General features: G+C 43.4%; 1 pseudogene across 1 annotated transcript; it reads left to right on the top strand.

The window, feature by feature from the left end:
- Positions 1-522: 522 nt before the first annotated feature.
- Positions 523-1,451, top strand: LOC308608942 (microtubule-associated protein RP/EB family member 1-like; annotated as a pseudogene). The gene has a single exon. The product of its transcript is annotated as a microtubule-associated protein RP/EB family member 1-like (transcript).
- The last annotated feature ends 11,661 nt before the right edge of the window (positions 1,452-13,112 follow it).

The following is a 13,112-nucleotide window of genomic DNA, read 5'->3' on the forward strand; positions in this document are numbered from 1 at the left end:
ATTTATTACAAAGCTTACTACAAAGCTAAGAGAATTCATCACCAGTAGACCTATACTACTAGAAATACTAAATATTAAAGTTATTTAATCTGATCCCAAATGGAAGCAAGAAACATAGAAAGGAGCGAAGAAGCACAGAAAGGCTGAACATAAAAAAATGAAAAAAAAAAGCAATGCAAACACTAATAGAAAGCTGTTGTAGCTATAATAATAGCAAAGAAAGTAGGCTGTAAGGTAGAAGTAATGCTAAAGATAAAGAGGGAAATTTCATAATGATAAAAGGGTCAGTTCAAGAGAAGATAGAACAATTCTAAAATTTTAATCTACCTGCATTATTAGTTTTTGTTGCTGCTGTAACGAATTACCACAAACTTAGCTGCTTTCATCGGCGCGTAACGGGGCGGGGGGGGGGTGCGTGTGAGGTCATCACGCAGGCGGGCGGGCGGGCGGGGTCAGGCGGTTTGAACAAGACGAAGATGAACCAGAGCCGGGTACAGGCAGTGGACGCGGTCCAGCCGCGGTCCAGCCGAGAGCCGAAGATGGCAGTGAATGTGTACTCAACGTCGGTCACCAGTGATAACCTCAGTCGACATGACATGCTGGCCTGGATCAATGAGTCTCTGCAGTTGAATCTGACAAAGATTGAACAGTTGTGCTCAGGGGCTGCCTACTGTCAGTTTATGGACATGCTGTTCCCTGGCTCCATTGCCTTGAAGAAAGTGAAATTCCAAGCTAAGCTAGAACACGAATACATCCAGAACTTCAAAATACTACAAGCAGGTTTTTAAGAGGATGGGTGTTGACAAAATAATTCCTGTGGACAAATAGTAAAAGGAAAGTTTCAGGACAATTTTGAATTCGTTCAGTGGTTCAAGAAGTTTTTTGATGCAAACTATGTGGGAAAGACTATGACCCTGTAGCTGCCAGACAAGGTCAAGAAACTGCGGTGGCCCCCTCCCTTGTTGCTCCAGCTCTGAACAAACCGAAGAAACCTCTCAGCTCTAGCAGTGCAGCTCCACAGAGGCCCATTGCAACACACAGAACTACTGCAACCCCTAAGGCTGGCCCAGGAGTGGTGCGGAAGAATCCTGGTGTGGGGAACGGGGATGACGAAGCAGCCGAATTGATGCAGCAGGTCAACGTATTGAAACTTACCGTCGAAGACTTGGAAAAAGAGAGAGGTTTCTACTTTGGAAAGCTAAGGAACATTGAATTGATTTGCCAGGAGAACGAGGGGGAAAACAACCCTGTATTGCAGAAGACTGTGGACATTCTCTATGCCACAGATGAAGGCTTTGTGATACCTGATGAAGGGGGCCCGCAGGAGGAACAAGAAGAGTATTAACAGCCTGGACCAGCTGAGCATCATCCGAATTCTTCACTCCAAATCATGTGCTTAACTGTAAAATATTCCCTTTTATTATTCTTAGAGGACTCACTGGTTTCTTTTTATAAGCAAAAAGAACCTCTTCTTAAAGTGCACTTTGCAGAAGTTTCACTCCTTTTCCAATAAGTTTGAGTTAGGAGCTTTTACCTTGTAGCAGAGCAGTATTAACATCTAGTTGGCTCACCCAGGGCACAAAGAGGCTGACCATGGGGCTCACTGTGTGGATGCTGGTAGCACTGATGGCTGGAGAAGGGGGAGACCTCAGTAGAAAAGTGAAAAGACTGGTTTGAATTTTAAGCTAATGTGAAATCTTGACAGAGAACGTTTTAATAAATAAATGCCTTAAGAGTATTTAAAAGATGCTTCCATATTTCAAAATGTAAAATGTAACATGACAGGAGTTTCTGTATGTTTGACATTATGTCTGGGAAAGAAGGGCCAGAACCTGCAACCTTTGGGACCTGTTGTTCCCAGCCCTCACGGGGCTGCCTGATCCTCATAGGCCCAGACCTTGGCCCAAATGGAAAGTTTGAAAAGTTGCTTTGTTAAAGCCATTTAGTGTCCTTGACCAGTTGCATCCCTGATAAGAAGCAAGAGGCATTGTTGCCTGGATGAATAGAGGGTGTGTTTCAGCCCTGAGACGTGTTGAGTGGAAGAGCTTGATTTTCATAGAACATTTCTCTGGTGATTTTTCCAGTTATCCGTGATATTTCTATGTACTGTGTTTTGTTGTTTTTGTTGTTGTTGTTGTTTTGAAATGAGGTGTGTCCAGTTTTTAAATCTAACAACTACTTTTGGGGACTTGCCCGCATCTCTGGGATTTGAATGGGGGTTGTGTCCCATTTTACTGTCTTTTAAGTTTACATTTAACATGTTTCTCTTCTCTGTTCCCCTTGCCCACTGGGGACTCCTCTTTGGCTCCTTAAAGTTTGCTGCTTAGAGTGGAAGTTCAGCAGGCAGGTGATCATGCTGCAAGTTCTTTCTGGACCTCTGGCAAAGGGAGTGATCAGTGAAGGAAGGCCACTGCTACCTTGGAATCTGCAAGGCTGGGTGTTTTCGGTACCTGCTGTCCACAGCCCTCCACTGTTATCGGAATACTTTGCCAGTGCACTAATCTCTTTGGAGATAAAAATGTTAGCGTGTTACTAAATGTTAATTTTCTTTTGCAGAAAATACAGTACCATGTCTGAGTTAATTATTAATATTTAAAATATTTCATTCCTTAACTCCCTCATTTGCTTTGCCCACAGCCTATTCAGTTCCTTTGTTCGGCAGAATTCTGCAGAATGTGTTACCCACTACTGAGATTGTTCTGCCCCGGATGTATTTGCATTGATTTGTTTCTGGTGGTAGCCAGTCCTAAAATGTGTGTAGCAAGCAGGTACTTTATGATAAAATTGTTGTGTAGTGCATGCTCTGTGTGGAATTCAGAGGAAAACCCAGATTCAGTGATTAACAATGCCAAAAAATGCAAGTAACTAGCCATTGTTCAAATAACAGTGGTGCTATTTCTCTTTTGTGGCCTTTTAGACTTTTGTTGCCCTAAAATTCCATTTTATTGGGAACCCATTTTCCACCTGGTCTGTCTTGACAGGGTATTTTTCTACTTTAAACAGTTTCTAAATAAAATTCTGTATTTCAAGAGTGAAAAAAAAAGAAAAAAACTTAGCTGCTTAAAGCAACACCCATTTATTACTTCACAGTTTCCATGGGGCAGAAGTCCAGGCAAAGTGCGGTTCAGCTGGGTTCTCTTCTTAGGGTTTCATAAGGTTGAAATTATGGTGTTGGCAGTGCTGTGTACCTTTCTGGAGGCTCTAGGGAAGAATCTACTTCCAAAGTCATTCAGTTTGTTGTCATAATTCACTTCTTTTTCACATGGTCCCCTCCATCTTTAAGCTGACAATAGCATGGCAACTTCTTTCTGTGCTTTGAATCTCTGACTTTCCCTTCTGCCTTCCTCTTCCACCCGTGCCCCCGGTATCTGCTTTTAAGGGCTCATGTAATTACGCTGGGCCCATATGGGTAATCTGGGATAATCTCTCTAAATTAAGATCAACTGATTAATAATCTTAATTACATCTGTAAAGTCCCTTTTGTCATGTAACAAAACATTCATGTGCACGGCAACTCATCATATTTAGTTTCTGGGGATTAGGACAGGACATCTTTGGGGGTCCATTATTCTGCCTACTACAACACCTAATAACATAGGTTCAAAATATATAAAGTGAAAGCTGATAGAATTACAAGATGAAATAGACAAATCCACAACATAGAGATTTTAACACACCTCTCTCAGTAATAGAATAAACAGAAAAAGAAATCAGACATGTTATAGAAGAGTTGAACATCACAGTTAACCAACTTCATATAATTGGCACAACTTCATATAATTACTACACCCAACAACTGAAGAATTCAGTCTTTTCAGGTGCACAGGGAGCATTTATCCAAATAGAACCCATGCTGGGGACTTCCCTGGTGGCTCAGTGGTTAAGAATCTGCCTGCCATGGGCTTCCCTGGTGGCGCAGTGTTTGAGAGTCCGCCTGCCGATGCAGGGGACACGGGTTCGTGCCCCGGTCCGGGGAGATCCCACATGCCGCGGAGCGGCTGGGCCCATGAGCCATGGCCACTGAGCCTGCGCATCCGGAGCCTCTGCCTGCCAGTGCAGGGGACACAGGTTCGAGCCCTGGTCCGGGAAGATCCCACATGCCACGGAGCAGCTAAGCCCGTGCGCCACAACTACTGAGCCTGTTCTCTAAAGCCCGCGAGCCACAACTACTGAAGCCTGTACACCTACAGCCCATGCTCCGCAACAAGAGAAACCACCGCAATGAGAAGCCTGCGCACCGCAACGAAGAGTAGCCCCCGGTCGCCGCAACCAGAGAAAGCCTGTGTGCAGCAACGAAGACCAAATGCAGCCATAAATAAATAAATAGATAGATAGATAGATAGATAGATAGATAGATAGATAGAAAATAAATTTTAAAAAAGAACCCATGTTGGTCCATAAAGAAAGTCTCAACAAATTTCAAAGGATGAAGTTATACAGTGTATATTCTCTGACCACAATGGAATTAAACTACATGTTTATAACAGATAACTAGAAAATCCTCAGATGTTTGAAAATAAGTCATATACTTGTAAATAACCCATGGATCAAGAACAAATCACAGTAGAAATTAGAAAATATCTTGGACCACATGATACCATCTCACTGATGCAGAAAAACCATTTGACAAAATCCAATATCCTTTCATGATGAAAACACTCAACAAACTAGGAATACAAGGGAACTCCCTCAACCTGATAAAGGGCATTTATAGAAAACCCACAGCTACTGTCATACTCAGTAGTGAGACTGGAAGCATTTCCCTAAGATCAGGAACAAGACAAGGAGGCCCACTTTTGCCACTTTTACTAAACATTGTACTCGAAGGTCTAGCCAGAGCAATTTTCAGTCAAGAAAAAGAAATAAAAGGTACCCAAATTGGAAAGGAAGTAGACCTATTTCTATTCCCAGATGATATGATTATATATATATATATATATATATGTGTGTGTGTGTATGTGTATTCCTAAAGAATTCACAAAAAACTATTAGAGCTCATAACTAAATTCAGCAAAGTGGCAAAATACAAAATCAACATATAATAATCACTTGTATTTCTATACCGTGGCAATGAACAATCTGAAAAGAAAATTAAGAAAAATAATTCTATTTATAATAGGATCATGTGGAGAAATAGGAGGATGTGGAGAAATTGGACACCTACAATGCTGATGTGGAAAGTAAAATAGTGCAGCCACAGCGGAAAACAGTTTGGTTGTTCCTCAAAACGTTAAACATAGAAATACCATATGATCCAGCGATTCAACCCCTAGGTATATGCCCAATAAAACTGAAAACAGGAGTTCAAACAAAAATTTGTAAACAAATGTTCATAGCAGCACTATTCACAACAGCTAAAAGGTGAAAACAACCCAAATAACTGTCAACTGATGAGTAGATAAACCAAATGTGGTATAGCTCTACAATTTATCCATGAAAAGGAATGAACACTGATACCATGCCATCACATGGATGAATCTTGAAGACATTATGCTAAGTGAAGTAAGCCAGAAACAAAAGGCCACATAATGTATGATTCTATTTATATGAAATATCCAGAATAGGCAAATCCATAGAGACAGAAAGTAGATTAGTGGTAACCATGGGCTGGGGGTAGAGGGGAATGGGAAATGAGTGCTTAATGGATATGGTCTTTTCTTTTGGGGTGATGAAGATGGTCTGGAACTAGATAGTGGTAATGGTTGCACAGCATTGTGAATGTACTAAATGACACTGAATTGTATACTTTAAAATGATTAAAATAGTAAATTTCATGTTATGTGTATTTTACCACAATAAAAAAGGTGTTAACTCTCTCTCCCTTTCTCAAACACTGTGGTGTGTGTGTGATTGATTCTGTTCCTTGCCATGTCTTTCTTCTCACAGACTTTCAGGATCAAGTGATTCCTGGCCAAGAAACAGAAGCAGAATAGTCCCATTCCTCAATGGATTCAGATTAAACTGGTAATAAAATCAGGTACAACTTCAAGAGGAGACAGTGGAGAAGAACCAAGCTGGGTTCCTGGCACACATGAGATGGCACACATATTTATGCTATATCAAGGTCACTAGCATCTTATCATATCAAGCTGAGAACATCGCTGCTATCTGGCCATTTGGACATGTTTTATTAGAAAAGTGACTTCTCTTTGTTTCTATATTCTCTTTGGTTCAGTAATAAATATGTGAGAACTTTTGTTTGAAAAAAAAGGTATTAATATGAAATACAGTGTGTGTGAATGGTGGCCATGAAGCAGAGTGAATGGAAGTGAATAAACAATGGGACTGAATGGAGGAAATCTGGGGCACAGTGGGAGGGAGTAGATTTGAATGATTGGTAGAGGAAGGAGGAATGGGAGCCATGAGAGGCAGGGTGAGCTGGAATGGAGGTGACTGACAGTGTTGCACTTTATATCTGAGGGAGGCCTGTGCTTCTGGAAAGCAGTGATAGTGAAGAAATCCCCCTACCCTTTTGTGTTCCAGGAAAGGGAACTACAAAGGTCTCTGTATTAGTCGGTTCAGGCTGCCATAACAAAATACCATAGACTGGGTGGCTTAAACAACAGAAATTTATTTCTCACAGTTCTGGAGGCTGAGAAGTCCAAGATCAAGGGGTGGCTGATTTGCTTCCTGGGGAGAGCTCTCTTCCTGGCTTACAGAGAGCCACCTTCTCACTATGTCCTCACACAGCCTCTTCTTTATGTAGTTTTCTTATAAGGGCGCAAATCCCATTCAACCTGAGCCCCACCCCGGTGAACCATCATGATGGTTCATGCTGCCATCAAACCCTAATTACCTCCCAAAGGCCCATTCCAAATAATATCACATTGGGGGTTAGGGCTTTAACATATGAATTTTAGGAGGGACACAATTCAGTTCATAGCAGTCCCCAATGCTTCTGCATATTCCAAGATAAGACCTGTCCTCATCCTTCCTCATGACTCAACTATGACTCCTTTTTTACCTGCCTCTATAAAGCCCCAGGTCCCCTTCCTTGCCTTTATCCCTATTGCAATAATCTCCTTTAGTATCACATGCATTTTGCCTTTCACATGCCTAAGTGGTAGAGTATGATTAATATGGTGGAGTGTTTAAGGTTCAGAACCTGAGCACTGGTTTGTCCCCTGTTTGTTCCTCTAGGCCTCACAGAGGCCCAGAGCCCCTCCCCTGATACCAGAGCTCTGACCCTGGTATCTTGGTCACCCCTCATCTTTCTGGGGTAGATTCCCAGGAGGAGGATGTAAAGTGGGCCTGGTGGGTCACCATCAGGTCTGGATTCTCACCTAGTCTCCGATTAGGACCCCACCTTGCCCAAATTCCCCCTGGGCTTCTGTCTCTAACTCTCTCTGCACTTATGTTTACTGGTACCACTTTCTTCACATGTCTCTTTCCCTGAGTACAGAATTGTACCCTGCCCCCCCACCTGCCCCAGTGGTATCTCTCACAGAGGAGTGTACCAACCCGGGCCTTCACCTCTCCTAGCCCAATAGTGTCTATCATAAGGACTGCTTTCCTCCATCTCCCTAATGTTATCTTCTGGAGAGGACTACCACCCCATACTTTCTCCCCATCACCCCAGTGGTACCGATCTCTAGAGGAATGTATCATTCCCGGCTTTGCCTCTCTTCTTCCCAGTAATAGTTCCCAGGGAGACCTGTATTATTCCTGGCCTCCCTCCCGCGTTTCTGCAGTGGTATTTCGCCATGGGGGTCTGTGGTCCTCAGCTGTACATTTGTACATACGAGTTCTCATCAACCCCCAAAAACTTGAGTATAACTCGCCCATCACTAGCCTTTAGGGCTCCACTCTTATCGCAAGTTTTCAAATTCTTCCCAAAATCCCATCTCTTCTAAACTTTAAGAGGCACATTTCTCTGCTGTACAGAGTGGTAACATTTGTAAAGATGTCTGCTCCCTTGACGGTTTATTGGTGCGACCATTTTTCTGGCCAGCCACATACGGTCAAGGCCGTTACAGAACACTACTAGCAACAATGCTATGGGCTACTAGCATCAGTGACATTAGGAAGAGCAACTGTGCATGAGCAGGAAGAGTGACAGACTGTACCGATGGTGGGGGTCAAGGACCAAGAAAGTAGTTGTTGGAGGAAGTTGTGACTGATTTTGGAAACACCAGGCGGACCTCGCCAGAATAAGAATTCGGTTCTTAACATCAGAGCAGGGGATGAAGGAGGATAGAGGGTTCACTCAGAATGGAAGTGAGACAGGGCTGGTGGTCTGTGGGCAGAGTGAAACGGGTGAGTGTGGGCTTTGTAAAGATGTGAATTTACTGGGTGATTACTTGGAGGGGTGCTCTGAGATGACTAATAAGAGTCTCCAGGGGTACATGACGAGAGGTCCGTAAGCTGAGTGATGGGGTCTATGGAGTCAGTGACTGGGGTTGTGGTGTGTGTGACGGGGGGCTGTGGGATGAGTGATAGGGTCTGTAAGGTAATTGATGGGTGTGTGTTGGGGGTGTGTGCGATGGTGCATTTGTGGAGTCTGTGATGGGGGAATCTGTAGGGTGAATGATGGGGATATTTGGAGTGATGGGTGGGTTCTGTAGGGTGTGTGATGGGGGTGGGTCTCTGGAGTCAGTATTGGGTGAGAGTGAGTGTTGGGAGGTTTATGAGGTCTGTGATAGGGTGGTGCTGTTGAATGATGGGGATCTGTGGGAAAAACAAATGTTCTTTCCCATTTTTCTTGGCTACAGCACGGCCATTTTACCAGCTGGCATTTATGGATTTCTAGCCTGATGATTTGGTGAACTTTCGATATGGGTTTTCCATGCCATCCCCGACTCTTCTCTTTTCTTCTCCCCCCCTCTCAATAGATCTGCCTTTTTAGGCCACTGCCCCTGCTCCACCAGTCAAACATAACTAAATTCCAGGTAAGTTGTTATTTGCTCCTCTTCCTGCGACCTAGGTTAGGACACTTAGAAGCAAGGAAGCAGCAGTAGTTAAGAGTACAGACTCTGGAGCCAAAATGTCCTTAATAGCTTTGTGAGCTTAGGCAAGTCTCTAACCTCTCTGTGCCTTAGTTTCCCCATCTGTAAAATGGGGATGATGATGGTAATAATAATACCTACACCTTTATCATTGTTGTGAAGATCAATTGCATTAATATTAAGTGTTTAGAATAATGCCTGGCACACACATAATGAGCCTTATATCTTTAGTATATTATTATTTATACCATAAAATGTATCTGTATAAACACATAAAAAGTTAGGACTAGGGAAGTAGAGCAAAACTAAAGCAAAATTGAAATGTGTATATGTAGATCATAGGATCCTTCATAATTATGTTGAGCTACAGTTATTTTTCTGAGCTTTCTGGAAGCCATGACATAAAGGGAAGGAAACACAATCATTTGCTTTATTTATCTCACCCATATAGAGAAAGTGAGCCACTTCTCAGAAGCAAATATTTCCTGATGTTGATGTTTCAAGACATTTCTCTGATGGGTTAGCCATGTCCTCATCAGCGATCCTGTGATAAATACAGGGATAGTATTGCTCTGTGTGTGACTTAACATGTGTCTTCATGTCAGCCAAAGGTGTCCTGCTGAGGCAGAACTAAAGGGATGCAACTCTTCAGGAAACAAAAGCCATGACAGCACAAGGGGCTCTCTTATGTTCTGGCTCAATTCAGGGAGAAAACTGTGATGATCAGGAAGAATCAGTAAGCCCCATGCCTTTCAGATTATTTTCCAATACATTTTTTTCTCATCTGGGACTTCAGCACAGCCTGAGCAGCCCATAGGTCTGTGCTTCTCCTTTTCAAGCTCGGAATTCATGATGCCCCTGACTATACTCAGTTCTTTCCCTTCTGCCCTTTCAAAAAAATCTTTATTATTTTGTCACTTTTTCCCCTCTCATATATATCTCATGATATAGAAGTGGCACCATAACTTCAAATTCTTTTAGGAATGTACAACCTGAAAGGAGAAAATATCTCATGATCTCACTCATCCCAAATAACCAATTCTATGGAATATTTGATTAATTTCCATCTACAACTACCTCTCTCTCTCTCCCTTGTTCTTTATGTTTACATACATATATAGTTAACATACGTCTTCCTTTTGCTAAATTTTGCTCATGATATACAAACTGTCTTGCAACTCCCTGTTTTTACTTTATGTAATAATATGGATAATGGTAGTAATAGTAATTATAATGATAATACAGATGATGATGAGGATGATAATATTAGTGGCAGTAACAGGGGCTAACATGTAAAGAGTCTACATTGCACCAGGCACTGTACTAAGCACTTTATATGCATGACCATCTTAATCCTCACAATCACCCTAAGAAGTGAATACCATTATTAGTCACATCTTACAGATGAGGAAACTGAGTCCCAGAGTGGATAAGCAAATGGCAGTGGGGTTGCAAAAAAAAAAAAAATTGAATGCGTAGTCATTTCCTCACTCTGCTCCACACTACCCACGTTCACTCCACTCTACTGCTCATTCACCTCCCTGCCATCCCCCTTTGTCTCTCCTTGCCCCCATTCATTCCCAATTTGTCCTTCATTCACCATTATTCACCCCCCCCCCGCCCTCACTGGTCCCACATGTCTCTGTTTAGTGACACATCTGCCAAGACAGAAAAGTCTGATGTATTGTTCGGGATTCAGTTTGGCTGCACATACCAATACCACCCTAAATACCAATAGCTTCAAGAGGATGGAAGGAGATTCCTCTCTTGGAGGCAGGGCTAGAGTGGCAGCTCCAAGCTCACCAGAGAGTTGGCTGCTCCTATGCTGTAGCTCTGCCAAACTCACCTGCTACCTCATGGTCCAAAATGATTGCTCACAATTGGCAACACTTCCACAGTTTTGAGAAAATGTATCTTAAGGGCAGTTGTAATGACTCACCAGCGAGGTGGGGGTGGTCTTTGGGTTGGAGTGTCACATCGTGCAGATTCTGTGGTGGGACCAGCTACTTGTCAGCTTTCCACACCCCTTCACCTAGCTACCTGCTGCTTAGGCCACTGAATGAGTTTGTACCTGTAGGGACTGATGGTAGAGGATGCCCAGGACAGAGAGTGGGCATCCTAGTTCCACAGCAGAAAATCTGGTTTCACATAGCTTGTGGATATGCACTGTGAACCCTGGGACAGTTTCTGCAGGGCTGTATCACTGGCTCAGAATATTTTTGGAGCTAGAAATCACTGTACCCCAACACCCACCAACCCTATAGGATTTCCCCCTCCACACAGGGGTGTGTGTATATATATATGTGTGTACAAGGTGGTGGAGAAGTTATATTTACAGGATGGAAGAGGCCAGACTGACAGGGGCCCTAAAGGTCCAGCCCCTCCTATTTTCCACCTCCTAATGCATTAAGAGAGTTGACAAGTTTTGTACCCAGGAGGTACAGATCCTTAAGAGAGCAAGAGACCTGAGTTACTTCCCTGCTTTCTCTCTTTGCTTTGTCTGCTAGGAAGCTCCGTCTATATTCCTGGCCCCCCCCCAAAAAAAATTCCTTGCCTAGTTTTAATGGTTCTGGAATGAGGACCCTCCGTTATTTTCTGGAAGTTCTGTGGGATACTGAATAAACAAAAGAAGAGTATTATTGGGTAGAAGTTAAAGATCCAACCTTGGGAAATTGTGTGACTTTGGGCAAGTTACTTAGTCTCTCTGGGACTCAGTTTCCTCACCTAACAAGATGGGTGGGACCACAGGATTGTTCACAGAAAGTGGGGACTATCTGAGGCAGGTCATGTCATGTGCTTCACACAGTGCCTGGCACACAGGAGATACTGAGCTAGGTCTGAGCCTCCATTATCACTTGCTGGGCCTGTTGGCAGGAGCCTCCTTATTGTTCCTGTTTTCGCCCTTGCCCTCTGCAATCTGTCATCCACAAAGCAGCCTGCAGGTCATCTTTTTATTTTTTTCTTCTTATTAAAAAAAGTTTTATACATACACACGTCTAATTTTATTTTAATCATCATCATCACTTACACAGCACTTGCTGTGTTCCAGGCATTGTTCTAAGCCATTTACAATTATCAGCTCATTTGTCACCACAGCCCTAACGAGGTAGGTGCTGTCATTATCCCCCATTTTATAGATGAGGAAATTTAGCACAGAGGAGTTGAGCCCTGACCTAGATTACACAGCTGGTAGGTGGGAGTTTGCAACCAGGCTGTCTCCATCACGTTTGTTTGTTTGGTTGGTTCTGTTTTCTCTCCTGCAGTATTCCCAATATCTAGAACACTACCTGGCATACGGGAGGTGCTTAAGCAAATTCCTGCGGAGCTCATGTCCTAGCGGTTCAAGACAGGCAATAAACAAGAGTCTAATATATGTGTATTTTTAAAGTTAATATATAATGCTAGATTGCTTCAGACTGGTGTTTTAAAAATCTGATCCTCCTTAATGGCATCCCATTATGTCAGAATGAGACATGAGCTCTGTCCCTGGCAGAGGAGGCCCTACAGCATCTGGCATCCACTCACTTCTCCCTTGCCCACGCCTTCTATATTCCCAACACACTGACACCGTTTCTGTTCCTCCAACGTGCCAAACCAGGTCCTACTTCGGGGCCTTTGTAACAGCCGCACCCTCCACCACAAAGCTCTTTGCTTCAAATATTTGTGTGGCCAGCGCCTTTTGATCAGCGTAACTGTCACCCCCGACAAAAGGAGATCGTCCCTGCCCATCCTGAGACAACAACATTGTCAGCCACTACTTAACACATCCCCTTCATCCCGGTGTGTGTGTGTACTAGGTGGCCATTTATTTATTCTTCAGCTTCTTGTTTGTCTGCACACCGTCCTTCAAACGCTAGACTGTAAACTCCCAGCCTTAGCCACTGGATGGAGCCAGTGACCTCTCCCTACCTCCTAGCCTTTGTGCATGCTGAGCAATTCTACCACGCATCCCGACTTCCTATTCAATTACACCTGCAAACCCGATACTGCCCTCCAGGTTCGAGACATGAAGCTCCTGCCTGCTAGCATTCTCCTTAATTGGGCCCTTCCCCTCCCTCCATAAGGAAACCGATCTTTGGAGTCTTAGGAATGACGGCCTCCGCAAATCAAAGTAAGCACCTGTTCTACACTGCCGCCCTCGAAGGGAAGAGACGCAGTGGGCGCGGC

Source organism: Mesoplodon bidens, assembly GCF_964165515.1.
Source record: "Mesoplodon bidens genome assembly, chromosome: X".
In the NCBI taxonomy this organism is placed as follows: domain Eukaryota; kingdom Metazoa; phylum Chordata; class Mammalia; order Artiodactyla; family Ziphiidae; genus Mesoplodon; species Mesoplodon bidens.